Consider the following 27,393-nt stretch of genomic DNA (forward strand, 5'->3'; position numbering starts at 1 on the left):
CTTCCTGTTGATTTGTTTTGTATTAATTATAGCGTAATTAAAAAGGGGAGTCTTTACTGCAATCAACTACCAGGTGTTTTGAAACAATAAACAGGGGCATTAACATTTCCAGATGATACTGCCAGTGTTACTGTGGCACACTGACCAGATTTTAAACTGCATGCACATTTAGGGAAGAAAATCCTAGCATGGGAAAACCTTAATTATATTAAAAAAGAGGAAAAAAAAAACCCACCTACTGGGACAACCCTTGGTATTAGTGGTACAGCTGCTACAGATAAGACATGAACACCTAATGGGTCATCTAATCTTGCCATTAAAAGGTTTGAATTTGCTAATATGCCTCAGAGTTTGAAGAAAACTGACATAAAAGTCAGTAACAATAAAACTAACTTAACTACTATTTTATTACATAAAGGAATTAAAGGGAAAATTGAAATATTAATAAATTAAATATTAATAAAATTCACTGCATTGACTGTTGATGAACTAAATAACAGTACAGTTTCGTGAATATCAGCTGGACTGCATTAAAGTTTAAAAGTACTTTGTTTTTTTCCTAATTACCTTTGTGCTTGGCTTAATTAAGTAGCTAGTTGGAAATTCCAGCCCAGAATCCTCTATTTGCAGCAATGCACTGAAGTCCACGCTATCAGTGCGCTAGCAGCCCATCACCATTAACTTCAAGAGCTAGCAAAGTTCAAGGAAGCAGAGTCTCCTACACCACCATAGCCACAAGCAAAATACGATATGTTAAAAATTATTTGGTTGGTAAAGGTTACAAAAAGAAATCAAAAAGAAGATAAAACTGAAATTCTTCACGCTAACTACCTGTTAAAAATACCCACCATCCTAAATACAGAGAAAGTTTTTCTTTCTTCCCATCAATACTGACAGATTACTGTGAGAGAATTAAAGGAAAGGTATGAACTCAAAAAGGGGAGAATTCAAGTGACCTACTACATGTTAATCTGGCAAAAAGCACATGCCAATTGAACTGTTACGGCCAGTCTCCAGGCAGAGACTGACAGGTCTTGGAAATGCTGTCAAATTACTAACACACTGTCTGCTTCTGCATGAGCACTGAATCCTGCCGGCTTGGATCTCTTCATTCTGGCTTCATCTCAGGAACCACCTGAGGCACGTGAATAAATCCAATGAAGGTGAAGCAAGTTGAATTGTTCTTTTTCTTTGCCATTTTAGCATACTTTATTAAGAGCTGCATCTCAAGTAACTAGGAACAGAAACAAAACTTTTTTTTTGTATGATGTACAGACATCTCTTAAAGTAACTGAGGGGGAAAACTGTAAGTACTGAAAAAAATTTATAATTATTTAGGTTGAGAAATGACCAATATGATGCCTGCTATTCTTTAAGTAACCAAAATGTCAACAGGTTAGAAGACAGTTACGTAAAAGAAAAATAAGAAATGTGTATTGCATCAATACGATTCCCAGTAATTCAAGTTCTTCATTTTCAAATGGGCATATTTAAAGCCTTTGCTTTTCCAAATTCTAAATGTGAAGCTACAAATGTCAATAATCTCATTTAAACATTTCAATTGATTGATAAAATTAATTTTGGTAGGTACAACCAAGACCACCATACGTTTAAGAAGCTACTTTATGCTGTGCGTTAGTATGTCAACCTTTAACCAAAAGCAGTTGTTGTGAGTGCAGGTATGAAATCAGATGACCAGATATAATGAAAAAGAAATTTTCCCATGACTTGAATATAGTAACACTGCAAAATCCGCTGCAACTTTGAAACTTCTTGCGCTTACTGGAAAGCGTTCATTTCAAATCATATAGTAATATTTAAAAGTTCTATCAACTGACATTCTTAATACCCATTATTGTCCAGTATGCAATTTTTTTCCATTTTAAAAAAAATTATTTTAAAGTTTTGTAACCGATCACCTTCACAATGTGGATTTTCTTCCTAGTTAAGTATGTTCAGAATCTTAAAGACAGCCAGAAGATAAAAACTCTTTTGGTTTCAAGTATCATTAACATGGGCTAAGAACACTATACAGCACATTATTCTGTTCTCTCTCTCATGTTGACCACACACAGTCCAAGAAAAGTGCAGCTTCATACAATTTGTTCCACAGCTGGAAGAGACGACCTAAAACAAGAAGAGTCACTCGGTGACTGTCTAACCTACTAACTCACTAATCACTCACCCATTCTAAAGGTGTGTTTATGTTCAGCTGGCATAAAATCAAAGTGGAGGGGAAAACACATCTCTAACTGGAAAGCCAAAAGGCTTTCAATACTACATTTTAAAAGGGAAGAGATACACTTTTAAGCAAAAAAGCAACTGCTGTCAAAAGAGGTTTAAGCAAAACCTCCCTGAATGACACTGAATAAGCCTAAGAGACCTGCAGCTGGGATACCTACTCACTCTAAGAGCAAAGAACTGTTTTCAGGTAACTGTTGCTATGATCTTGAATTTCTGCAGACCCACAGCTTTCCTAAGCTTTCCAAGAATAAAACTGTGCAGGTTTAAAAAGTTATTTTCCACAACATGAACATACGTAGACAGATTGATAAGCTTCAGAGTGTATCTTTGGACCTTAGACAGATAGACTGATGGGTCCTACTACCTAGAGAATAACACCAGAAAAGGGATTTGCACACCAGGAATTGCTTTAAGAGGCCACAACTGCAGTGCCTGGATGCTAATCAGCTCCCAATTAGCTTCAAAGCATGCTGGCCCCTACAAATGCATTCAGTACCACTTATCATCAGCAACCCTGCAAAGATGAAGTGCAGCAGTCACCCACAGCAAAGCACACCTACCAGTATCCCTATCATGCTGATGACAAAGATATTTATACTGCTTTTTGCTACAAAGAGCATTCTGGGGAGATTCCAGCTCCATCTTTAGTAATAGTAGGAGGACTTCGTATTAGAGGACTCCTGATTACCCTCAGTACTAAACAATGATATACTCACATTCAGGTATGAATAATTCTACCAGCCTTAGTATTACGTCTTGATTGTCTGCCTTTTCACAAATGTCCTCTAAATGTAATTTTCCGGTAACTACTCACAGAAAAAGCACCTACTAAAACCACAGGGACATTGCCTAACATCTAAATCTGAAGTTTTGCAAGACAGCAATATGCCTGCTAAAAGAAAACAAAACGGCAAGCACACATGCATGATAGGATTATTTGATTCAATACAATATAAATTAGGTCAGACTCCTCTTTGGAGGATTCTGTGTCAAGAACTAGGTGGTCCACTAAATTTCTATTCATTTGCCTTCAGGCTTGGGGAATTGCAAAGACTCTCAAGAAACTGATATTCTTCTACCCACAAGAGTAATCACTATTGGGGGGGGGGGGGGGGTGGGTTGGAAATCCCTCAGTGTAACCACTTGACAATATCTGAAGACCTGAGAAATCTTTATGTAATAAAAAGAGCAGCTAATAAGTCTTTGCATATATATAACACATACATACATGTATCCATAGACACAAATACACAAAATTCAATACAGAAAAAAACCACAAGTGCTTTTGTGTACTTAGGTATTACACTGCCCTATTTTTTTACATTGTATATATCCTTAAGAAAAGTAACAATTTATGCATCCTCATTAAACCAACAGTAATGGAATGACAGGAGAAGCACTATCTGTAGAAAGTGCAAAGGCTTACAGGCTGACGACTCTGCTCTGAGCCTGGTCCCCAGCAGGCTTCTCCTGCTCAGGAACACTGCATTTTTAAAAGCTTACCCACAGTTATCATCCTTTCTGATTCTATAAGCAACTGAAGTAAATCTTCACGCCTCCAAGGGCCATAAGACCATGCCAACTACTTCACATATCTAAGAAGAGGACTGAGTCAGCACAAGATGTGACAAGTAGCCCTTCAGCAGTCCTGTTGCTCCACTGTGGACAGATCTGGTTAGGACATGCAGCTGAGTCTGAAGAGCTACTCTTGGATAGCTGCCTCCCCCACAGCTGGGGACATGACAGCCTACAGCCTCTGCACCTGCACAGACACACAACTGGTCATCCCAGGGCATGAGCTTCACTCTAACTCCTCAAAAAGCAATTTACTGATTAAGAGACAAAGCTGACAGGTCTCTCTCCGGTCGGGTTCTTCAAAATGGCACACATCTTGAAACAGATCCACCACTGAAAATCGGTTGCACAGACCCCACCGTAACCAGCAAGGCTCATGCTAGCAGATTCTGACACGATTTGTGTGTGTGACTGAACCACTGAAAATACAGACAGTTAGGGACTTTTCACTACAACCATTTTCACACAAATTCTTACAATGTTTGTTGCTTAAACAATTGAAAGCTCTTTGCAAACAGAAGAATGGGAAGTTTCATACTGAACAGTTAAAACCAACGAACACTTCTTATACCTGTAACACTTGAAAATGTCTTTGATGGCTGTGTAAGATGAGGTTGCACACAGTAAACATGGTTAGCTTTTCTGTAACTCACAATATTGGGTTTACTCACTTTTTCTAAGTTGTAACGATTCTGCTGCCTTTAAACAGAAATGGAAGAATTGATTCATGGATGAAATTCTTAAACCGCCACCATGAAATGTAGTTTTGCTGTAGCTACACTGGGCAAAAACTAGCGTTAAGGGCAAAATACATAGTTGCAGATTCTCTATGCGACAAGTCAAAGTATGAAAATGTTTAAATCTGATTAATTAGTTGGTTTAGAATATATGCTTTTCATTCTGCTGTATCAAAATACTCATAATAAAACAGTGCAGCTGATGAAGTCAAGCACTCCCTTACAAAGGCTGGCAAATTTGCAGAACAGCACTTGAGGTTCAGATTAGTAAAATCCTAATGAGTATCTACTCTAATACCCATGTAATTGCATGGAATGCATTTGCAAGTGGTACAATTTAAAAAAAAAAGAAAGAAAGAAATTAAAAAAAAAAAACACAAAACACTGGCACAATTGAAGTCCAGACTGTGATTTTAGTGTCAGTTTAAGAGACTTAAGTTCTGGAAGAATGAAGATCCCTGTTCAACCAAAGAAATGAAGAACTGTAATAAAGATTTCCAATTCTTTCCCACACCACAATATGCTTCAATCTAGTGCTGCAAGTACCAATGTACCAAATACTCAATTTCATCGTTTTTGTCCCAGACACCAAAACTGCTTTCATACTTTATCCAATGACTGCTTATCAGAAGTGCCCACCTCTTCCTGTACACTGTACAAGGAGCTGGGTGCCCAGCACAGGCTCCTGAAACACTCTCTTGGAACTACATACATAAACATTGCTGCTGCTGCACTACACGTTGCAAGGCTTTACACTTTCTTTTGGGAGCCAGCACCTGGCATCTCTGCACCTCATCTTCCTACCCATAAAAACAGGATAGTACACGACTGACTTCATTTCACAAATACGTCATGCAGATAACTGCTTTAAAGGTAGAACTAGTACTGCAAGAATGAAGCCACAGAAGAGCTGAAGGCAAGCACCGCTGAAATAACACCAAATAGTATAGGACATATGAGAGACCACGTAATAACATACTTTTATTCCTAAGTAATTGGCTGAGCAAACGCATTGTGATCCAGCAACTCTGATTAATTCTGCAAGAATGCTTGGGTAGTGTTTACAAAAATCAAGTCATTACCTTGACTAAACATTGACTTGGACAGTTAACTTTAACCATCAAGACCTTGACCAAATATTGACTGGGAAAGTTAATTTGATCTATAAAGTCTAGAAAATCTTGGTCCTCTTTACTAGCATTTGCTATCACTTTAAAATGTAAACACAATTGTAAAAATAGAGATTCTCCCACCTAACCAATATTTAACTGAGTAGCTTAGCTGTTCCTAAATTCAACACAACTATCTTGCAAAATTTGAAATCCAAAATATTTAAAAGAAAATGGGTCTGTTATGGATGAGAGGGAAAGGTCAGTCTTCCTGTGTTTTGCTCGAGCAAGAACCTCTCAAAAGTATTAAAAAAGAATCACAAGGTTCATGGTTTAAAATTATTTTGATACATATATGCAGGGGTCTTCTAATGTATATTTAAAAAAACCTGTGCCTTGCCCAAAGAACCAAGCAGGCTGACCACCAGGACATTGTGTTCATTCTGGTACCTCTACTTTTGAAGCCCTAGTAGCAGCTACTTCAAGTCTACATCCTCCACTACTGGTGTCACTTCATCATGTGAGGCCACAGGTCAAAGGACATACACAGGGTCTTTCACTAGCTGAGCTAAAAAAAAAGAAAAAGAAGAAAATCAATTTCAATCCTCCTAAGATGAAACCACTGATGTGTGCAGTCACTAAAGTCCCGAAGGTAATCCTACAAGAAAACATGATGGTGTCCTCCATCACTGTGCTGAGATATGGTTAAAGTGCAGCAAAATCTCCTATGAGATCAGCATCTGTATCAAAACACTCCAAACAATAAATCTGAACTTCTAGACCAATGTGAATACTGCGTTTTAAATGTGTAACGAAACAAAGTGGTAATGACAAGGGCACGGAATCTTACGTTCCAGGAAGGCGTTATGTATGTAGCTAAAGAAATAAACAATGACTGTGAATCCAGCACTAATTCCACCTACAGTTTCATTTCAAGAGTTTGAAAGCGCTGTTTAGCTTTGTGCCTTAATTCCTTTTTTAATATATCAGCTGCCTTTAGCACATTCAATGAAACATAGCTTAAGAGCAAATATAAAAGATATAAATCTCAAATAGGAGTAGAAATATCAAACTAACTGGTGAAAACTTGCTCTTCCATTATTTTTGAGTATAGCAGTAAGGAACAGATTGATACTGGCGTTATGGGGGGGTAGGGAGGAGAATGAAAGAACAATAAACAATACAATCATCAGTAGTTTAACACAGCACTGTGTCTTGCAACGGAAACATACTGTGAAACAGCTTGCAAGATAAGCTTCATCAACGATAAGTAATTTTTATTCCGTTTGAGTGGTTGAAAACAATAAACATGATTAAATGCTTCAGACATGCATTCAGAATTTAGACAAATGACAAAGAGTTCCAAGGACTTTGCTTTTAAAACTACTTTGGGGAAAGACCTAAAAATTAAATTAACCGGTTTGAAATGTACAATAAAACAGAAGTTCATAGGGAAATTAAAAACTTTCCGCTCATCTGCAAGCTCCACGACTGTCCAAATCAGAAACAAGTTTTGTTAGTTACTCTTCAGATGAATACTGGTCCCAGTTCCCCACCCCGCTATTTTACCATTCATAGAGGCCTTTGAAATGTGCCAGTCATGAATACGAGCTCTCGTGGTGTGAAACACCCTGCAAAACACAAAAGAAAGAGGTGGCTCTGGCTCCTGGAGAGTTTACAGTCCCGTGCTTGTCCTGCCAGTCCTTGTAGGATCTGTCACGACTGTCCTGTTCCAGGCTGGCAGCGAGCCCCTGTGCGCACCTTCCCGCGGACGGCAGCCGAGGAGCAGTGCGTTTTGAACTTTAACTAATTCAAGGGTGCCTGTTAAGACGTTCCTGGTGACTCGGTGGCCGCGCACAGACACAAAAAAGCACCCGAAACATTCAGATAGGGTTTTTTTGTTTGTTGTTCTTCCCAAAGTAAGCGCCGTAAAGGCGAGGCACGCGAACCCACAGCACCCCATACAGCAACTCTTCACTTCACACCCGCTTCCTTGGCCGCACACTGCTGGAAGGCGGGGGCCGGGGGGGGGTCTCCTCGCCGAGGACCGGCCGCCGGCTCCCGAGGAGGGTCTGGGGCCCAAGCACCGCGCTGCCGAGGAGCTCCCCCGGCTCCGGAGGGCGAGCTCGCGTCCCGCCGCCGGCCAGCGGCCCCTCAGCTCCAGGCGCCATTTCCCCGCCGCTCCTCAGCGCGGCGTCTCCCGCCCCTGCTGCACCTTCCCGGGGAAGGCAGCGACGGCGCAGCCCAGCCCGCCGCCGGGCTCCCTGCCGGGTGGGAGCGAGGGGAGGGGGGGCCGGGCCCGCTGCCCGGCGGCCCTGACAGGCAGCGGGGGGACGCCTTCCCCCCGCCCCCGGCTTCGCGCCGCGGGAAGCGGGGCACAGCCGCGACCGAAGGTGCAATCCGCGCTTCCAGCTGGCGGGCGGCAGCGGCTGAAGCTACTCGAAGCGGAGCGGAGCGGCTGCACGCCCAGCCCGGGCAGCCCCGCGGACCCCCCGGCACGGCGCGGCTCTCACGGCCGGGAAAGGGGGGGGGGGGGGGGGGTCGCGGCGGTGGAAATCCCGCAGCCGCATCGCGTCTGTGGGTCCCTCTTTGATTTTTTTTTTTTTTTTTTTTGCCCCCGCCAGGGGACAGCGCGTCCGGGCTGGTGGGGGGTGAGAGAGACCGCCTCTGCCCCGCGACTCGGCTGTGAGAGGGAAAGCCGCGCACCCCGCTCCCCTCCAAACCGGCAAGTTCCCGCGACTCGCAGGAGATTTCAGCCCTTTCCCCGCTCCGGGTGACGGGAGAGAGCTGGGGGGGGGGGGGGAAACACGGGCAAAAAAACCCCCCAACTTCCTCCGGAGGGCAGCTGCCCTCCCCTGCCCGCTGCGGGGAGAGGGGCTTCTCCCCTCACACGAGGGACCAACGCACCCCGCCACCGGGCACCCCGGGGCGCAGCCGCCCGCCCCGCTCGCTGCCCCCCCAGCCGCACCTGCCGCCTCGCCCGCCCGGAGATCGGGCACACGCACACACACACACCCCCCCCCACCCCTCCCCGGCCGCCGAAGGGAGAAGGGAGCCGGCGCCCTCACCTGCCCCAGCGAGCCCTCTCCTCCTCGCATTCCTCTGCTCCCCATCGTGGGCGCAGCAGCTGCTGTTATTCCTTAGGATACACATGGCTCGCCCATGCTGGGAGAGCCGCCTTCCCGCGTTGCCTGCCCTCTCCGGCCCCCGCCAGTGCGGCGCTGAGGCCAGAGGGAGGGGAAAGGGGGAGGTGTGTGGCGGAGGAAAGCTGCTGCTGCTGAGGGGTCGGTCTCCTCCTCCTCTCCCAGGGCTGGGGATCTCGGCGCCGTTGGTGCAGCTGGGCAGGGAGAAGGCGGACGGCCGGGGCGGGATGGGAGCCGGGGGGGGGGCGCTGGCTGGGCTCTTCCCGCTCAGGGCGGGGGGAGGACGGCGGGCCCGCTCGCCCCCAACCTGTCACTCGCCTCGGGGGCAACCCTGGTGTGAGGGAGCGGCTGGCGGCCCCGCCGCCCAACTCCCCTCAGCGCCGCCCTGCCCCTCACAGCCGCCCGGCTCCCGCCTCACCGTGCTCAAGCCGCGGCCAGGGCAGCGGTGACCTAGCGGTGTCGGTAAAAGGGGCTTCCCCGTCGAGCGGGGGGTGGAGGAGGGCGGTTAGTCAGTCAGTCAGGGCGGGAGAGCGGCCCGCCGGCCCCCGCCCACGCGTGAAACCCGGCCGCGGCGCCGCGAACACGGTCTCCCCCCTACCCCGCCCCGGCCCCTCCTCACAGCCGCGGGGCTCCGTGCCCGCACGGGAGCGGCCGTGGCCGGGCTGGCCCCCCCCACCCGGGAGCTGGTGGCCCACGGCCCGTGTGGTGCACGCTGAGGGGGGGCGGGGGGGGGTTCGGGGGGCTCCGCCGTCACACCGCTACTAGTGTGGTGGTTTTCTCATGGCTTCTCCCAGTCACCCATGAAAATTTAATGAGGCATTTAGGGCTGTTACCTTCAGAGTCAATGGAGGAAGCATATTTAGCCTAATGCACTTGCTGCCGAGCCAATAGGTCTATTGCAGGCAGATCAGAAGTCATAGAGAGACTCTCCTTTCAACACAAAATTCACGACCCATTAAACTTATTCTGTGATAACAGCTTCTTTACAAACGGAGACCCACAGAGAACAGAGTCTGTCATGCACTTCCTGAAAGGATTTACATACAGAAGAGAAGTACATTCGCGAGGTTATTGCTATTTCACTAGTATTATCTCCAATCAAGGCATAAAAGCAGCTCTGCTCTAGCTAACTGAGGTAAATGACTAAAAGAAAAGCTTTTTGCAGCCTCCAGATAGATCTCATTCGCCTCCCGGGTCTGAGTGGCAGCGTCTCCTTTGGCTGACAGGGAAGAGGGCTCAAACCATTACAGAGTATCCGATCTGATCAGAAATTACGAGCGAGATGTTAATGCCGGGCACGCAAATACCTAACTGCTGATGTGCACTCTTCGAGATGACAGTCAAGGAGTGATCACCAAGATGCTCACAAGGTAGAAAGATGTCTACAGGTTATTTTACCTCCAACTGACAGGCAGGAGATCTGAACCAATGTGGCAACATGCTTAACGGGGCAGGGAGCACCCATCCAAGAGCGGAGGGAAAGGCTGAGCAAACAGATCGATTGAAAGTGCGTGCAGAGATCTGGTAACATTCTCAAACATTTTCAGTTTCATCTTCCTCAATTATTCTTTCCATAGCACATTAGGTACTAAGCGTAAAAGATAAAGTAATCTAATAACCTCTATGACTTAACAAAAACGTACTTCAAAAGTCATACCACATTTATAGAAGTAGTTGATGGAATGGTGACTTTTACTATAGACCTGTTTTCTTCAATTCCATTTATTACAGAAATGAAGGGCGGGATTATCAATTGAACCCACTTATTCTAATGTGGACTAAAAAAATCAAGTCCTAGTAGTAAACTTAATTGCAGCAATATTTCCTATTGCTGAGAATTTCGCCATCTCAGGAAGACAAAGAACTTAAGAAAAAAATAAAGTAACAGAAGTCAGCCTTCCATTAGGAAATGATAGACAGCATCCTCTAGATGACCTGTGGCTCTGCTTGCCTATAAGTATTAAGTCCAATATAATGTGGTGATCCTCAGTTCCCAAAAGGCATATTTTTCTGTTGGGGAAACAGTAAATGCACTGCTCTACACCCCTGCCCACTACACTATAAAATGAAGTTGCATTTACCATGTTGCCGGCCTCCCTGAGGTCCTGCAGTTTACAGGAAGGGTCCTAGCTCTTGACTAAGAAGAGAAGGAACTTCGAATAAGTGTAAACTTTATTCCCATTTCTGAAATTTATGGATGCAAGTCACACTTGCTAACAATATTTTTTAAATATAGAAGACTGTACTAGCTCAGAGCTTGTAATATGAATGCAAATGAACTTGTAATTATACAATGCAATTTTCTACTTTTAAAAAAAACTATGAAAATAGAACAGACCTGAAGAGCAATATGAACTGCAGTTCTTCATTGTGTTCCTTCATTATGCAGGAGTTGCCATAAGCAATCTGCTCTGTTTTAATGTAAAATTTTTAGGCCATAACTTTGCAACACAAATTCTCACATGAGAACATTTATACGGTCACAGTTCCTCGTCCCTAGTGAAAAACATGACCAAGATGCAAAAGAGCAAGAAATTTGGTGTGATGATTGGCATAGCCTTCTTTTGTCTTTATCTGTAAAGCTTATTTAAAGTCAACATTCCTATATTCTCCTTTCTGATGATGTACTATACCATCACAGATTAAGTGATAAACCATTAAGAGTTGTTTATTAAGAACTGTAGGCCAAAGATGTCATTTCCACATCACTAACCAGCTAGAGGAGCTGAAGATAGGAACCTAAAAAAGTAGTTCTCTAAATTATTTTTCCAATGTGTTGAATAGTTTACCTCTGCAGCACTCAGTCCCTTAGTACTTGCTAAAATAGCTGAAGGGAAAGTAGTACTATCTTCTTAATTCTTGATTAGATTTGAGCTAACAGGACAATGATCATAAGCTATTTATGTGTTCTGGTACACGTTAGTTGAGATAGGGATGAATTTAATGTTACAACCAAGAGGACTGCATAAATTGTTTAAAGAATTGCCTCAAAATAACATTAAAATATCCACTACTAATACCTGCACACCTGGATTTTAAGTAATTTGTTATACTACCCAATTTACAATAAGAACTGCAGTTACTAGTAAACCACTATAAGAAGTGCCCCACAGAGCAAAAATGTTTACCTGGAAATAAGGGATAATTTGCAGCGTAATTATTGAAAGTGAATTCACTGATAATTCAGAGTCAAGTTTTCTGACCCCCTAAGAAAAGGTTATTCAAAAAACTTCCCGCTTTCACCTCATAGGCAAGTTAATCAGCATCAGCTAACCCTGGTTAGGCATACAAGCTAAGAATGGAGCTGGTTTCCTTTCAGAGCAGACCCAAATGAGGACCATTTGCTGCAAGATGGATCTCCAGAGCTTCCATTCCTAAAATCTGCTCTGATGATGCAAATTTTTAGCATTCTATTGGCCAAGGAGAAGAACGTTTTCTTTTACTTAATCCACTGGGTTTTGTCCAGCTGCAAGCCTATGTGCTTCTCACGTGAAATGCTAAGATAGCATCCACACTGTAAAACTAGAATCATCTTGCAGAAATGGTAAATCACTAAGCCATAAAACCTGTAAGGTTATTGTCAGTGCACATGTGTAACAACCATTAGTATTAATGAGCATTGGACATTCTCTGAGGTGGAATATAGGTCTTATTTTCATTAAACTAATTGATATATCTCAAGCTGTGGTAATTATAAAGGGCTACCAAACAATGTTACAGAGAAATTTTGAGCGTTGTTCAAGAAGGAACTTTAGGTGGTGCTTTAAAAGAATCTAGCAGTGAAAGATATTTGTTACACTTTACTTGATTCAAGTGTGATTTTTGGAGTGGGTATTCAAATATTTGAAAAGAGAATCAGCCATTATTTCTGCTATTAAAGTCTTACTAAAATACAGGACAATGTGCAGACCATCCCTTGCCAATCGAGCTCTCAAAGTGTTAGCTTCCTCACAAAACCACTCTTCACATTTACTGATCTATATTGTAGCCCACAGCAGGATCATCTTGATCACTCTGGAGATACTCTACGTGAATAGTTCCTCACACAATAGTGGTTTCAGTCTAATAAGTTCCTCTAAGGCAATTAGGCACTGACTGAAAATAATACCTACTGCATTATCACTAGCTATGGTAGCCCATCTCTCACCATTGTAGCCACACAGTTATCTCCTTTAGCCATTCAGCAGAATTAATCACGATTTGGTATTCATCCTCTATTTTCTCAAATGGGAGGAAACTCAGCACTTTCAGTTCACTAGAGATCTATTATGGATATTTTCTCACCTACTTATACCTACTCAGCTGATAGGTGACTGAACAGAACATGTTGCAGAACACTACTCTTGCCCATCACAAAGATCTATGTAGAAGAATTGTGGTGATCCTTCATGGAAAATGAGAAGCCCCTCTATCTTCTGGCAGTGGCACATCAGGAAGAGGTTATGATAATTCTTCACCACACAGTGCAATCTGGTGAAACATGTATTATCCTGAAAAGTCCCAGATATCTCTTAAAAACCAGCAAATGAAAATACTGAACATGAAATTAAGTCTTGAAAGTTCCAGAGACTTATCACTGGTTTCTGAAGATATACCTGTGTATGCTCCTACTGTATTACAGCTTGGTCACAGAAAGGACTCTTCCTTTCATGTATCTCAAAAAAGATGGCACGATCTTGTAGTTAGACGTGCAAAAAAGGGTTCAGGAGCTTGGTTCAAATCCCAGCTCTGTCACTGACTGGTTGTGTGACCTTGGATAAGTCAACTATACTTTTCTTAATGTCCATCTCTACCACACTTATTTCACAGGCCTACTATGAGACTTTCTCCACTAGTATTTCAAAAGACCACAGAGACATGCAAGGATATATAACACTACATAGACAGTAACCATTGTTACAAGTGACCATTCATTCCATTTTCAGTCCCAGGAGGAAAAATAGAAAAAAGATCTTATTGTTGTGTCTGCTAGCTCCTGTTACTCTCCATCACATATTCAAAACATTACTGAACTAACCCTAATGAAATCTCTTTCCTCAACTTCAAATGAACAGCTCCAACATACATTCTAAGACTGCCCCTCTAAAATCTGTCTTCAAGTAGATGGCAGCAAGTAGGTGCCTGTCTTGCCAAATAATGGAATTTGCAAAAGTGCTGGAGATTATAAACCACATTATTTCCCAGATGCCCATAAAAGAGTCTGTGATTCTTCAAGTACAGCGATCAACTTCTTCACAAATCCAAACAGCTTCATATTTCAAATCCTTTTTGGCAAGGTGCATTTCCCTTCACAGCCAATTAACTGCAAACTAATTTAGAGTGGGTTTGCTTTTGCAAACATAAGTGTCAGGTTCCAACAGAGAATGTGTTGCTAAGAGCATGATATATGCACACATTCTGAATTCCATTGTTCTCTCATCCCCCCCAGACATCACTGATGATCCACATAGAGAAATCTCTGAATTAAATAAGCTCTTTTCTAGGAAAAGTTCACAGATGAAGAAAATTTTCAGCATCTCTTATATACTGAAAGCCCACATGTTCTGTATTACTTTGGAAAGTATACTAGTTTAAACACACATAAACTGACAGCAAAGGGTATCTACTATGGAAAATGTATATTTACTATAGAAAAATCTATTTACCCATGGAAAATACAGATCTGCTTTATAGAGAATTTTGAAATTTGCCTTTATTCTGAATTAGACAGTAAAAGGGGGTTTGGAGATTTTATTTTAAACTGTCCACTTCTCCAAGAAGAAAGCTTATTGCAGCTTGCTCTTAAGATGCAGTCTACTTTAACAAGTAGTCAACGCGTATAAGCTCTCTGATTTGGACAGTGCTGCAACTTCTTTTTACTAAGGATGTATTTATCTTCATTATTTCTTCATTTTCAGATGTTAGCTTTACAATCAAAAACTTCAGACTCAGAGATCCCTAAAGATCTTGGCTGTTGTCATATTCCATGATTTTGACAGCAAAAGATCCACTTGCCATTGCAAAAATCATTTTTGTTAAAAAGAGACAGACAAGCATGATATTTAGGACTGTATTCCCCTCAATTTCTGCCAAAATAACGGGTACTCAGAAGACAGCAATTGCATGTAGTGAATGTCCTCAACAAGTAAGGTTGTTTGTCATTTCCTCTTATGTCACATTACATTTTCCTCTTTATATTTTCCTTTAAATATTTAGACAAAGCAGAGAGTTTTAAACATGTCATTGACACAAATAAATGTTTAAGCAGTCATTCTACCTTGGGTTCAGCTCTTGTCAGATCTGATAAGTTAAATATCACTGGATCTGGTCAGTAATTGGAGAGAAGACCTCTGAGGAAAACTCAAGTGCTGAAGTAAGTGGCACTAGTTATTCAGTAGGTGTTTTTCTCAACCTCAGACTCATCGTGAAAAATGCCCTCAGCATGGTATTATGAGCACTAGCTGAACAAGGCGTTTTCAAGTAAGATTTAATGTGTTATTTCTGTTAGGCATGAGAAAAGATTCCTAACAGTTTCCTTTGAAACTTGCTAAGGCCACTTTCAAGTTACTTGAGCCCACTGCTATGTAAAACTATCTTTGAAAGTATGAAATAGATTTTTAATCATTTTCCTTTTAGTAATAATACATTTTAAAAATCTATTGTATAAATAGTAACTTGTACATCTCTTTGCCTTTACTATCTACGATCCTGACCCTTCCTTTTACCCTCTCATTATGTTTCTGAGCGGTCAGCCTCTCAGTCTAGCTCATGGGTACCAAAGCATAAATGTTTTCTTTTGCCATTTCAGAACCAACATCAGCATTTCCGAACCCAGATATATTCCCTCTTCAACAGCTGCTGATTATTGACTGATTTGCCACTGCTCCTTTGTGATGGAAGTGGAACTGACACTGATGGGACCATCCCCAAAGCTCATCCACCCTTCAGGCTGTGGAGTACATTGAAGCCAAGGACTGAGGAATTATGTGAGGGTGCTTCACTTGCTTATGAACTCAAGACTTCCGTGCATGTGGCTCAACAGTAAACAACTGCCAGGGCTAACACCTGCAGTTCAAGTACAAGATGTCTGTGCTTCTGGGACCCCTATGACACACCATGAAGTTAACGTACAGGTAAAAGTAGCTCCTGGGATGTCCGTTTTCTCTTTGCCCAGCAAGGAGGCTGGACCCTGGAGCTCCCAGTCTCCAGGCACTCTGCACAGTGAAGGTTTGCACAAGTCTGGAAACCTCAACTCTGGGCAGCATGCCAGAGTTCATCCAAACATATTTGCCTAAGTTGATATTTCTGTAGTACATTTCAAAACTTGACAAATGATTACTTTCTGACGTTCGGTATTCGTATTTTTTTTTCTCTTTAAGCTTTCCAGGCAGAAATGTAAATTGCAAGTGCCACCATAGCAACTCAATGCAAAAATACAAATCTTCAAATAACAATTTAAATGAAGGATGTTTGAAGTATTTTTATTTTGTAATAAATTTATAGGTGTCAACTAGATCAGGGCTTCATTTCTAAAGGGGTTTTACTGTCTATCTAAAAAGACAATCCTTCACTTGAAAGAGATTATAACATTAGCCTGAGACAAAACACAGAGGTTTAAGAAAACATCTCAAATGCATACTATTTTTCTATAGAAGAAAACTGTTTAATGGTACCTAAATGTTCCTAAATGGTACCTAAATGTTCCTAAATGGTACCTTAGGTTCCTAAATGTCTATGTCACTGGCTTTCCTGGCTTTCTTACTCACATTCAAAAGGAAATTATGACAGAACCAAGACAGAACCTATACAACCCAGTTTTGGAGTCCTCAGCCACTGCCACAAAAACAGGGTAATTTCAAAGGTGGTTAACAAATGGGATTTTTTAAAAGACTGATGGTTGTCATATGCTTAAGGGTCAGTTTGAAACTATGCAGCATATACATAGAAGAGATGACAGTTTTTCAGATATGTGGTTTCTCTGGCTAAGGTGGTATTTCTCCAAATCAGGATAACACTCAACATACCAGAGAATACAATGGCACCCCTTCAACCCAATATGAGGGCCAAGTTCCAGTTTTAGATGCTAAGCACGCGCTATTGCAGCTTCCAGAAGGCTTACTTTCACATATATTGTGCATCAAAGACTGAATCTGTATGCCAACCTCTAGCAAAACTGACAAAAACAGCAGCATCAGTATCCACAGAAAAAGTTACATGAAATCAAGGTTATGTACAGAATAAAAAGAAATCCAAGTTATTGTTAAGCTGAATAACCCATTCCTTTCTGATTCCTTCATTTCTCATCAACATCTGCCTAAGTGTATCTCCCTTTACAATGAAGTTTGTTTCCACAACATAAAAATAAATTTGAACAAGAACACTAACATGTTTGTCAGCTTTCAGAGCAGGGAAAAATCCATATTCTTTAAAAAACCAAGGCTTTTGAACATGCAAGCATGTTCACTCTGGACTTCAAATACATCATAGACACGGTCTTTAGCAAGGAACAGAATGCAAATTTGATTAAATAGGTAATGGATTACAAAAGATCTATAGCATTACAAAAGATCTATAGCATTCAACTGAATGGTTACCTTCCATTGAAATGTAAGTGCTTGGGACTGACAAATGTCAATAAATAATACAGCTCAGGAGTGGGTGGTAAGCAAGACTAGATCCATCTGGCCTGTTGATGAGGAAGAAAGAGTGCTGTAAAACTCACAGCTACAGGAGTGTGACCAGGAACACATATGCAAGGGCGCATACTGGATGAGAAAATGGAAGCATGCAGCTTCCTCAGCCTCATGCCCTTATGTTAACTTCAGATCTGTAGTAACATATGCTCCAGTCCTGCGTATCGCTGTCCATATTTGTGCTTGGTACATAATCTCCCATGAAGACACGAGCATGGCTTGGGTTGGAGAAAGTAGAGTTCATGGGAAAATCTGCTGAAATTAAACAGCACCAGTTAAATGAAACTAGAAGTTCCTAACATTTGGGTCCAGGTAGCCATAAATCCACCTTCCCGCTTTTCCTATTCTATTAACATCTTCCTTTTCTAATCCATGAGGGTTTTTGCAGTTTGTCTGACACACCTACTCACTGCTTTGCCTCTAACATAGTCTGGAAAATGAACCCCTCTCTCTATAGAACACTAATTTGCTACACCTTCAGAAGATGATTTGCATTGAGCTCAGGAAGCATTTTCTGTGTGTTTTGATGAGCCATCAACTATTTCAGATACTATTCAAGCTCACCAACAGATTTCAAAATGAAACAAAATCTACCTCTCATCACATGCACAACAGGATATAACAGATGTCACAGAGAAACCAAGTAATAGCAGTTTTCATGGTTGAATTCAACAATTACCTCTGTGCTCCACTCTGTGGACTCTGCCATAAAGCCCAATAAGCATGAAAGAAACACCTACCCCAGGAGTCCAGTGTAAACTTTTATAAACGAAGTCTAGCAAGACACAAGCCAGAAAACCATCCAAATACACATCTTTTACACTAAAACCCACCCAAGAGTTAGGTTGTATCTAATCTTGAATACACTATGTCCTGTTGGAGCAAAGAAGGATGTACACTGTTGGAGAAAGAACAAAACTGATGTCTCTTCTGGGCAGAACAAAGAATATTGTGCCCATGTTTAGACTGTAATTTCACTCTCATCAGCAATATTTGCTGGCAGGAATGGCATCCTGTTGGTAACTCCATCACTGACCACTTGCAGCCAGTATGAACACACTATAAACCCCCTCTTACAAAACAGCAGCATTTGGCAGCTCCTTCCAAAACCCTCTCTAGATAAAAAGCCCAATGAAGATCCTTTTCTTCGGCTCATTGCACAGGAGTTGTACAGGGTTTTTCTGTCCCTGTGTAATTTTCTCCTGCAATGTGTACTCAAGGTTAAAATGCTGTCCTTTCTCCTTGGTGATATCTGTCACTGAACTATCAAAGTATACACATTAGAGAGCTTGCCAAGTGGAGAGTCAAGCGATGCAAAGATAGGCCTTTGATGCACATTGTGACCTTAGTGCATTCCCTTTAAACATCTAAAAAAGGGAAGGAAAAGAGCCTCTTCTCTTTTCAGTTTGGGGGGAGGGAGGCATTAAGTGGCTCTTTGGGTACAGTAGCCTTCACTTTTATTGCAATTATTATAGCCCCTAGAGGCTTCAGCTGAGACCAGAATCCCTTTATGGTGAGCAGTGTAAGACATAAAGCAAGAGAAAAGCCTTATCTCAAAAATGCATAAGCTAAACACAGCTGAAAAGGCTAGTAAGAAAACATCCTCATCCCTGTTACCGTAATAAGGAAAGAAGGCATAGGACATAAGTGAGTTTTTCTCCAAAATTCCAGTGAAATCTGTGTCAAAGCCAGGGGGAAGGACCCAGGTCTCTGCCAACTGCTAGGCTGACACCTTCACTTCAGAATGACGCATCTATGACACAGACCTCATCTTCCAGGGACTGCAGCTCTTCCACATCGTGCATGGCCTTTGAAGAGACCTTGTAGACCAGTAAATCAACATTTACAAAGCTAATTGCATACACAGGCCTTTCTGGGATAATGGCAGTTTGTTAGTTTCTCTGTATTTGCCACAAAAGAAGGAAAGAGAAGAAAACCGCAAGCTTTGGACAGTACAAATACTAGCTGTAGGAAGCATTCAGGTCATGCATCTGGCACAACCGTTAACTCTTTTCTTTTACCTGGTCTGCATATCCAGCTGAGAGTGTCCATTTTACTACCTATTCACCTGGCCTAGTGTTTGAATACTCATTGTGATTTAAACATTGCCACACAAAAGAGCATTAAAGCTCAAATATGACTTAGAGCACAGTTTAACAACAATCATGTGGGAACTATCTCATTTTAGTTAAAAGGGAGTAGGATTAGATGCAATTAAGAGCTCCCAATGATGTAATAAAGACAACTAAAAAAAAATCAAGGCAAGTGGGCAAGAAGCAATCACCTTTCTGTCTAGAAACAGTAAAATAACGACAGTCTGATTGTTCTTAGGGTCACCAAGGCCAAAATGTGCAAAATGACCTTCATTAAGTCATACTTTGTACTTTTGCTAGGGGACTGTTGCATCTGCTCTTTTCAATTTGGCTTGTTTGAGTAACAAAGCTCCCAGCGATCATCTAAACCTCATTTGAAGCACCTGTGAACAATTCATTATATTAATATAACAGCAGGGGAGGAGTACAGATACTAATAAATAGGTTGTTCAGCAGCTTCTGCTGCCAAGGTTGCTTTACCCAGCAAGGAAATGTCCCCTCCACCCAAAAGCTGGGGCACTGCATTGAAACACTGTGATCTGTTGTACCACAACCTGTCAGAACGCACATCTGGCAATAGGGAAGCATGTAAATTAATTTTTCCTTTCAAAACAGTTGATAAACTTGTGTCTAATACTTCTGAGAGACTTCAGCATGATTTCAAACAGTTTGTTCTCAGTTAACATAGAACAAATGTTCTCCAGCTAAAGGTGGCTATGAAAGGCATTTGGTAATGATTTGTACCAGCTGGGCTTCTCATTACTTTGAATAGATTTGTGTAAATCAGCACATAAAAATAAACAAGTGGTCAATGCCTTTAATTGCATTTGGATGTAGTGTGTAGTAAGAACAAACATCTGAACTTTTGCATTTTTCCTCACATTCTGCAGTTTCAGAAAATAGATTTTTTTTTTTTTTTAATAGAAAGAAGAGCAGCAAAAAGATTTTGCTGTTAACATCTATTTAGTCTGGTTTCATTTAGTCACATTTTGCAAATGTCAGTGAAAAACAAAGGTCAGCTGGGAAAAAAACCAGTATGCTATGGATCAGTACAATTACAGAATGCAGAGTAGGATGGGGTTATAGAATAAGCTTAGGAGGAAAACATATCTGCAGTATTGGATATACATGTAGTAAAATACTGCTCATGGACCAGCATATCTATCACTTTAAAATAGTAGAAAAAAAGATATTGTTTATGTTACTGTACTTTAAGGTCTTTTTCCAAAGAAACAGAGGAGAATGTCACACTTTCAATTCATCGCCTCTTTTTTTATATTCCGGCAGCTTTGAAACAGCCTTGTTTTTGACAACCAGTTTGCAGGCCAGAGCATCCTAGTTGTGCTCTTGCTGCAGTGAGTTTTTCTTCCATTGCACAAAGGGACCATAAGAAATTATAAACAAAGTCCCCATAGAAGATGTAGGCTGTATTCCTCACTTTACATAGGTCCCTGGGAAAACACAGTAAGGCCTAACTTTTAAAAGTGTTTAACGTTATCTAAATCAGTATGCATTAAGTATCTAAAAACCTTTCTCGGTCTCTCTCATATTGTCTTCTGTCTCCATTATTCTGCTGGGTATGGGAGTATTTACAGCTACCTCAAGACACACTATGAGCTTTGATGAGTCAGTGTTGGTAAAGCACGCTGAGAAACTTGAAAGGAATGTGCAGTTAATAATTATCAAGTATCTTGCCCTTACAGATTTGGTTGAAAGTTTGTTACTATTATTATTCTGGAAGGCACACAAAATCCATACAGAAGTGTCTCAAGGCAGTTGAACTGGAATAGGCATTGCCCCATTTTCATCCCTTTATATGAAGAACAGAAAATTAAAGAAAGAAAGATATTGCATCTATCAATAGCCAGGAGGGATAATATTTTAAACACAAAAGTTAATATGATCAATATAATTTTATATCAATATAACAGAGTAAACAACATAACTCTCATAACATCACCACCTCACATTTTCGATGTCACCATAGATATGTATTAAAGATTATTTCTTTCAGCCAATTTTCTCTTCATAAGACAACCTTTTTATTCTGTAAATACATTTGTTGGTCTCTCAACATTCAATGCAACATGTACAGAAAAGCCATAAAGATATCCAATTCGTATTTTTTAATTTTGATGAATTCTTTTAAACTTAGAAGCCATGAAGTAACCAAAATCTACTATTATCTCTTTGCTGGAATTGATTTAGCAAAAATTGGTAATTGTCACACTGCTTGTTGGTATCAAATATAAACAAACATTTGCACATGTACTATGAAATCCTCTCCAGAACATGAAACTGAAGAATAGACAAAACTGCATTTATAAAAAAACAAGACCATTTTTATCATTTTTGTGTAAGGGACAATCATTTGAAACCTTTCTTTGAGCCAAAAAAAATCACATGACACAAGCAGGTTGAGGGATTTTCAGTAATTGTATCTTTCACATCTATCTTCTGCATAGATAGCTATGAAATAAATACTGTGTGTGAGCGTGTATAAAAATGTACTTGAGGTACTTCTGTTAGATAGAATCTCATCCCCTTGAAATTGCCTTTCACATGAAAGATGCCCATTGACAACCAGCAGTTTAACTAGCTAGGAATATATATAGTCAGCTACCACTCAGCCTTAAACTGTTATCTGATTTGTCCCATAAAGCAAAATATATGAGGTACATGATACAGCATGGGGATAATGTACAATAAACATAACTTACACTGCAGGAAAATGAGTTCCCGTTGGATCACCTCACAACAGATTCAACTGTGTAAGAATCCGCCCAATCTGATCAAACTGTTTTCTTGTTTATATTACTTCATCCCATAAGCATAATTAAAAACAGTCTTTTTGGTAAGATAGTTCCGTGATAGCTTTTAAATTGCTTATTCTAGTGAAGCCTGCCAAAACTTTTTTCCCCCCTTTTTGAAAATACAATCTGCATTACTCGCTGCAGTGGCAAAGAAGTACAATCATACTATTCTTTCCTCAGCCTTTTCCCTCTGAATCTTTATAGAGCATGCAATCACTGTTATCTTTTTAGGCTTCATCTCAGGACATGAGAAGCTATGGTTCATAAAGAATGGAATGTATTTGAAAGACTTTCAAAAATCCTGAAGTTAAAAGCCATCAAGACTTCTGAATAATAGCTCACAAAATATGTTTACATTTACATACGTTTACAATTTTAACAGGGTTTATTAACTTATGTCTCCATTAAAAGATCAAGAGAAAAAGGATTTCTTTATAGGTCTTTTTAGAATAGTTATTTATTTGCTCTTAATGAATGCAGACTCTATGTCAAGTCTTATCCATAGTGTTGAAGTTATGTAATTTTGTACATATTAATCACCACTTTAGATGTTCTGTATCCCTTTAAAGGTATAAGTGTGGAAAGGAAGTCTTCACATAGCTTGCATTCTCAAATAATTGCTATAAAATCAAAGGCAGAGGTTCTGGCATAACTTTCTTCACCTAAGCATGCACTTCATAAATGATTGCATTGAGGAATTTTGAACATGTAACCCATACACTACAAAAAAAGTACAGAAGTTGCGGCTTCAAAACCCAAAGGCCTGCTATGAGTTTGTCCTATTAGATACTGAATAAAAGTAGGTCAGGAGGACCTGTACCCTGAGGAACCTATCATCTAAATAGCTGATACGGTCTTTGGCTGGAAGGGAGCCTGGAAACACGTATTTTGATAGCAGCAAGTTTATTATTCTAATTCATGATTTCTGAATGAAGAAAAAGAGCATTATTAGGTAACCTAATGAGATGAGAACAAAAGGAGATGGGGTAAGGAAGTCTGGCAGAGAAAAGCACGGTGAGAAAGGCACATATGCCTGAAAGCTGCAATGGGGATACAGTGATAAAGGGACAGATGGAGTCAGAGCAAGGCTGCCACACAGGTCCTTCCACAGCTTGTGGGTGAGCAAAGAACAGAAACTCTTCTAATAGCAGCTTTTGCACAGGCAGGTCTATGCACAACAAATTCATTATTGTTTATAAAACCAAGCATGTCAAAACCAGCTTTTGATTCTTCTGGCCACATTCCTCATTTACACCATTAATGGGCTTCTAAGTTCTATGGTTTGTTAGCATTATGCAGACTGTATTTTGAAAAGCACAAAAAAACCCCCTCACCATAGCAGGTTGGAACAAATCTGGCCATAAATGGGTTTGTAGGAAAGAGTAATTCCCTTATCGTTGCCCAAACTTTCCCTTATTGTCACAGGTTCACCGCAAACACAGTCTGAAATTTTGTCTACTCTCATTGACCATTTACCTCTAGCTTTCTTGTGTTGTGGTTTTTTTTATTATTTCTTAATTAGATTATAAACACTTCCTACAAAAACAGTAAAGCACTGCCTCTGAGCTGGTTCCTGGTAACAGTATGTTTTAAATGTATATTAACTCAATATTTTAATTTCAACCTGAATGTAAATTAAATTAATCTTTCAACAGAAACAGTAACTTGTCATTTTCCTCAGTGCTTGTCTCATGCAAAATTGTTCACTGTTTAAAAAGCCATTTTTTAAACAAAGTAAACAAAATTGGTTATCGACTTCAGAACAAGCCCTGCTGTCTTCTGTTATTCCAGATCTGTACTTGGTGGAGGGATGTCATCAAGATGGTTCTATCATTTTCCAGTCAGTGCTCTTGCTACAAGCTTACATAAAGTCTTGCAAGCTGTTGGAAATAATATTATACCCTTCTGGTGTACCATTGCCCGCTTCACTGCTGTCTGGGAGCCTACTTCAAGGTATTGACAACCATATTTCTTGATTTTCTTGACTTAGTTAAAAAGCTTCTTTTAACCACAAAATTTGTTTTCCTAATACAGAGCTATAGGTTGACTAGTTTTTTCAATTAATTCCTTCTCATGCTACAGCACTTGCCAGCTTGGTCCAGAAAACAGTGGAGTAGGGAGCACTACTTGCAAACAAAGTGATACCAATCTCTTGCTATTTGGCCAGTGACCCCTCACGTCCCCAGGGAGGACGACTGGGTAGGCGTCCCTGATGCCCACGGGACTCTGCTTCACAGGCCTGGAAAAGGGCAATCAGTGCCAATTGCTCATTAACCTTCTCCACTCTTGCAAATCTATTGCCGTGCCTGGATATGAAAACATCTTTATGAGAGCAGAGCCAGGGAAATGGAGGTGCAGGGTGTGGTGGGAAGGGTCACACATCTTCATCAGCAAGGAACTAAAGGAAATGGAAGGAGGGGTGACATTACAGGATTTTAGTTTCCATTAGCATCACAAAAATAACATATTCAGCATAAAAGTAATGTATTTTCCAGGGGACCTATTTACCTCTGAGACCAGAGTCTCTTCCTCCTGACAGTTAAACTATGGAGAAATATCTCCCAGGATTTATCTTTGATTTTAAGCAATTAGTTTTTTACTGTTCAGGATACCTCCGAACAATTTTAGCCAGTACTTCCTGAGAAGGTTTGCTGTGACATCTGATACTCGGTATCAGCTCTGTGGGGAGAACACAGAAGCGACCAGTTATTCTCAGAGGTTTTCTATGTCTTGAGTCCTTAAAAGTAATGTTAACTATAGAGCTTAAATCAGCACTGTCGGGGGCACCCAGTGCTCCTCCTAACACAGCAGCCCAAGGCTGCCAGCGGCATTACCATTGCTCTATTGAAGCTTGCTGTGAGGTGGAAATACTACCCTGGAGTTCATGACTTTGTAGCTGCAAGAAAAGATATAACCATCAGATCTTATTATACCATCTTATGCACAACTCAATAGAAAAGGAAAATCCAATACAGGACTCTGAGGACCAAGAAATCCTAGCAAAGTTATTCGTGGAGGAAAAAAAAATCCAAAACGCAAAAGCCAAACAGGTGGAAGGAGCAGGTTTAACTTTACAGCTGCATAGTACAGACACCCCCACTGAAAACTGAAGAGTTTACATCCTTATGATCTTTGTGTGACTGACGCGCTAATGAGCAAATTTCCCTCAGACTTGCCCTCCCTACTAGTTTTTAACTGTGCACGCTAATCAGCACAACCTGCTTCATTAAAAACACTGCATTTGTGGGAGACTGTGGAGAAAGCAGTTTGCCTAAAACATTTTTTGCAAAGATTTCATAGATCCAGGATGAATTTTCTGATCAAAATCCATGAAAGAGACTGAGATAAGAGAAATCCAGGTTTAAGTTCATGCCCTCTCTAATTCAAGTCCAAGTATTCAGTCTCTCATTCCCCTCCCCTTTAGCTCGATGAATATTTATTCTTACAAAGTGGAAGTGCTTTAAACAGAAGAGATCAAAAGCAACAGAACAAATCTGCAGCCCTGTGGCTGAGTCCCCCTCCACAAGGGCTGTAGGAGGACAGGTTAAAACCCCTGCTCCCTGTTACACGCCCACCCGGCTTCCCCAGGGGTGCTTCTCCCCATCCGCACCGCCATCTCACAGGCTTTCAAAGGGCTGTGAATAGAAAAGAGCTTCTGATTCTTGGGCATTACACATGCTATTCACCTCTTTTTGTGTTGTTATTAATAAACATTTCCATTTTTAGAGCTGCATGTCTGCACTTAATGCTTACCTCCCCATGCTACCAGCCTTTGTAGGAACTTTCAAGTATTCACTATCCTTCCCCTTAATGACAGCTCATTGAAGGGAAACACCATTAACGTTTCAGTGCTGCTCATTGTACGCAGGATAGCAATGCAAATATTATCTCAGGTTATTTTTATGTTAGCTTTGCGCACTGAGTGGTAGTGTTGCCAGCAAAGCGATCAGGCAGGGTTTCACACGTAATTACAGCCCGAGAATGAAGTTTGATGACTTGCAGAAAATATCAGGAGATTGATCTACTACTGAAGAAATAAGGCCTGATTCTAACAACTATTAGAAACGAAACTAAGCGTTCACTTTCCAGCACACATTTGTTTTAATTTTAATACAGACCTATGAGTGACACTATAAACATTGCATTTGTTAAAATATTAATACAAATATCTATGCACAAGGAAGAAGTAATTGGGTGGTGGCTTTACCTTCTGACAGAGGAAAAAGCCAATTTAAAAAAATATATTACGTACTTCCCTCAGACAGGCCTTGTAGGTTAGCTACAAGGAACTCATAGGTCACATAAAAGTGCAATGATAAAAAATGCAGGTGCTGTGAAACATTTATAAAGTGAAAGTATGAGGGAGTATGTAGTTTAGAATCTGAAATGACATTTTGGCATGGAACAGATCTCCCACAGGGCAGTTCTGAAACTTCCAGAAATTCTTAAAATGACATCTTTCAAAATGAACCATCATCAAATGTGCTGAAGTCATTACCTCAAAGTGCTTTACTGATAAGTTAGGCTGGGAACATGCTAAAAATAAGTTGTCCAGTTTTACAGCTTGCAGGACTGATCTGGCAGGCACGTCCCGCCAGGAGCTGTGACCCACGTGAGTAATGCCCACACCACCCGCTGTGGGTGAACCCAGTTACAGTTTGTATGAACTCAGGTTTATTTTGACAGACCAGAAGCAGCACAATGGGGAAACGCATCCATAGAGGTGGGTGAAAGGCACGTCTACATCATGCAGAGGGACACAGTGACCAGACGCCCGGGCAGGCACTGACACGAGCCAGCACAAGCCATCCAGAGGTGCGCTCTAACCCAAAATGGTTCTGAGGAGGTGATAATACTTAGTGGCATCTCTGCCCTGTGACTCCTGGAGAGCATATGCTTGTTTTATGTGGTTAGTGGCACAAAGAGTGCTCTCAAAAGGTTGAGCTTATATTACTGAGCCTGTTTAGTTTAGAGAGGAAACGAGAGGGCAGGAAATGAATGGTACAA

The 27,393-nt window shown here is 41.1% G+C and overlaps 1 protein-coding gene and 1 long non-coding RNA gene across 12 annotated transcripts in view; one reads left to right on the forward strand and one right to left on the reverse strand.

Annotated features, from left to right (window-relative positions):
• Positions 1-27,393, reverse strand: part of DAB1 (DAB adaptor protein 1) — a 474,713-nt gene that overhangs the window by 159,798 nt on the left and 287,522 nt on the right. For 2 of the 10 annotated variants that reach the window (XM_052801585.1, XM_052801583.1), the window contains exon 1: positions 8,734-9,029. The exons of the other annotated variants lie outside the window; for them this stretch is intronic. The gene's annotated coding sequence lies outside the window, so the exon portion shown is untranslated. Of the gene's footprint in view, positions 1-8,733; positions 9,030-27,393 lie in introns of those variants that run through there. 10 annotated transcript variants of the gene reach the window in all.
• Positions 9,661-25,012, forward strand: LOC128148112 (uncharacterized). 2 transcript variants are annotated; one of them, XR_008237187.1, is made up of 3 exons: positions 9,661-9,943; positions 15,596-15,920; positions 24,178-25,012. It is a non-coding gene; the product is annotated as an uncharacterized LOC128148112 (long non-coding RNA). The 2 variants fall into 2 exon arrangements; XR_008237186.1 differs by lacking the exon at positions 24,178-25,012 and having other exon boundaries at positions 15,596-16,247.

The sequence above is a fragment of the Harpia harpyja genome, chromosome 11 (assembly GCF_026419915.1).
Source record: "Harpia harpyja isolate bHarHar1 chromosome 11, bHarHar1 primary haplotype, whole genome shotgun sequence".
In the NCBI taxonomy this organism is placed as follows: domain Eukaryota; kingdom Metazoa; phylum Chordata; class Aves; order Accipitriformes; family Accipitridae; genus Harpia; species Harpia harpyja.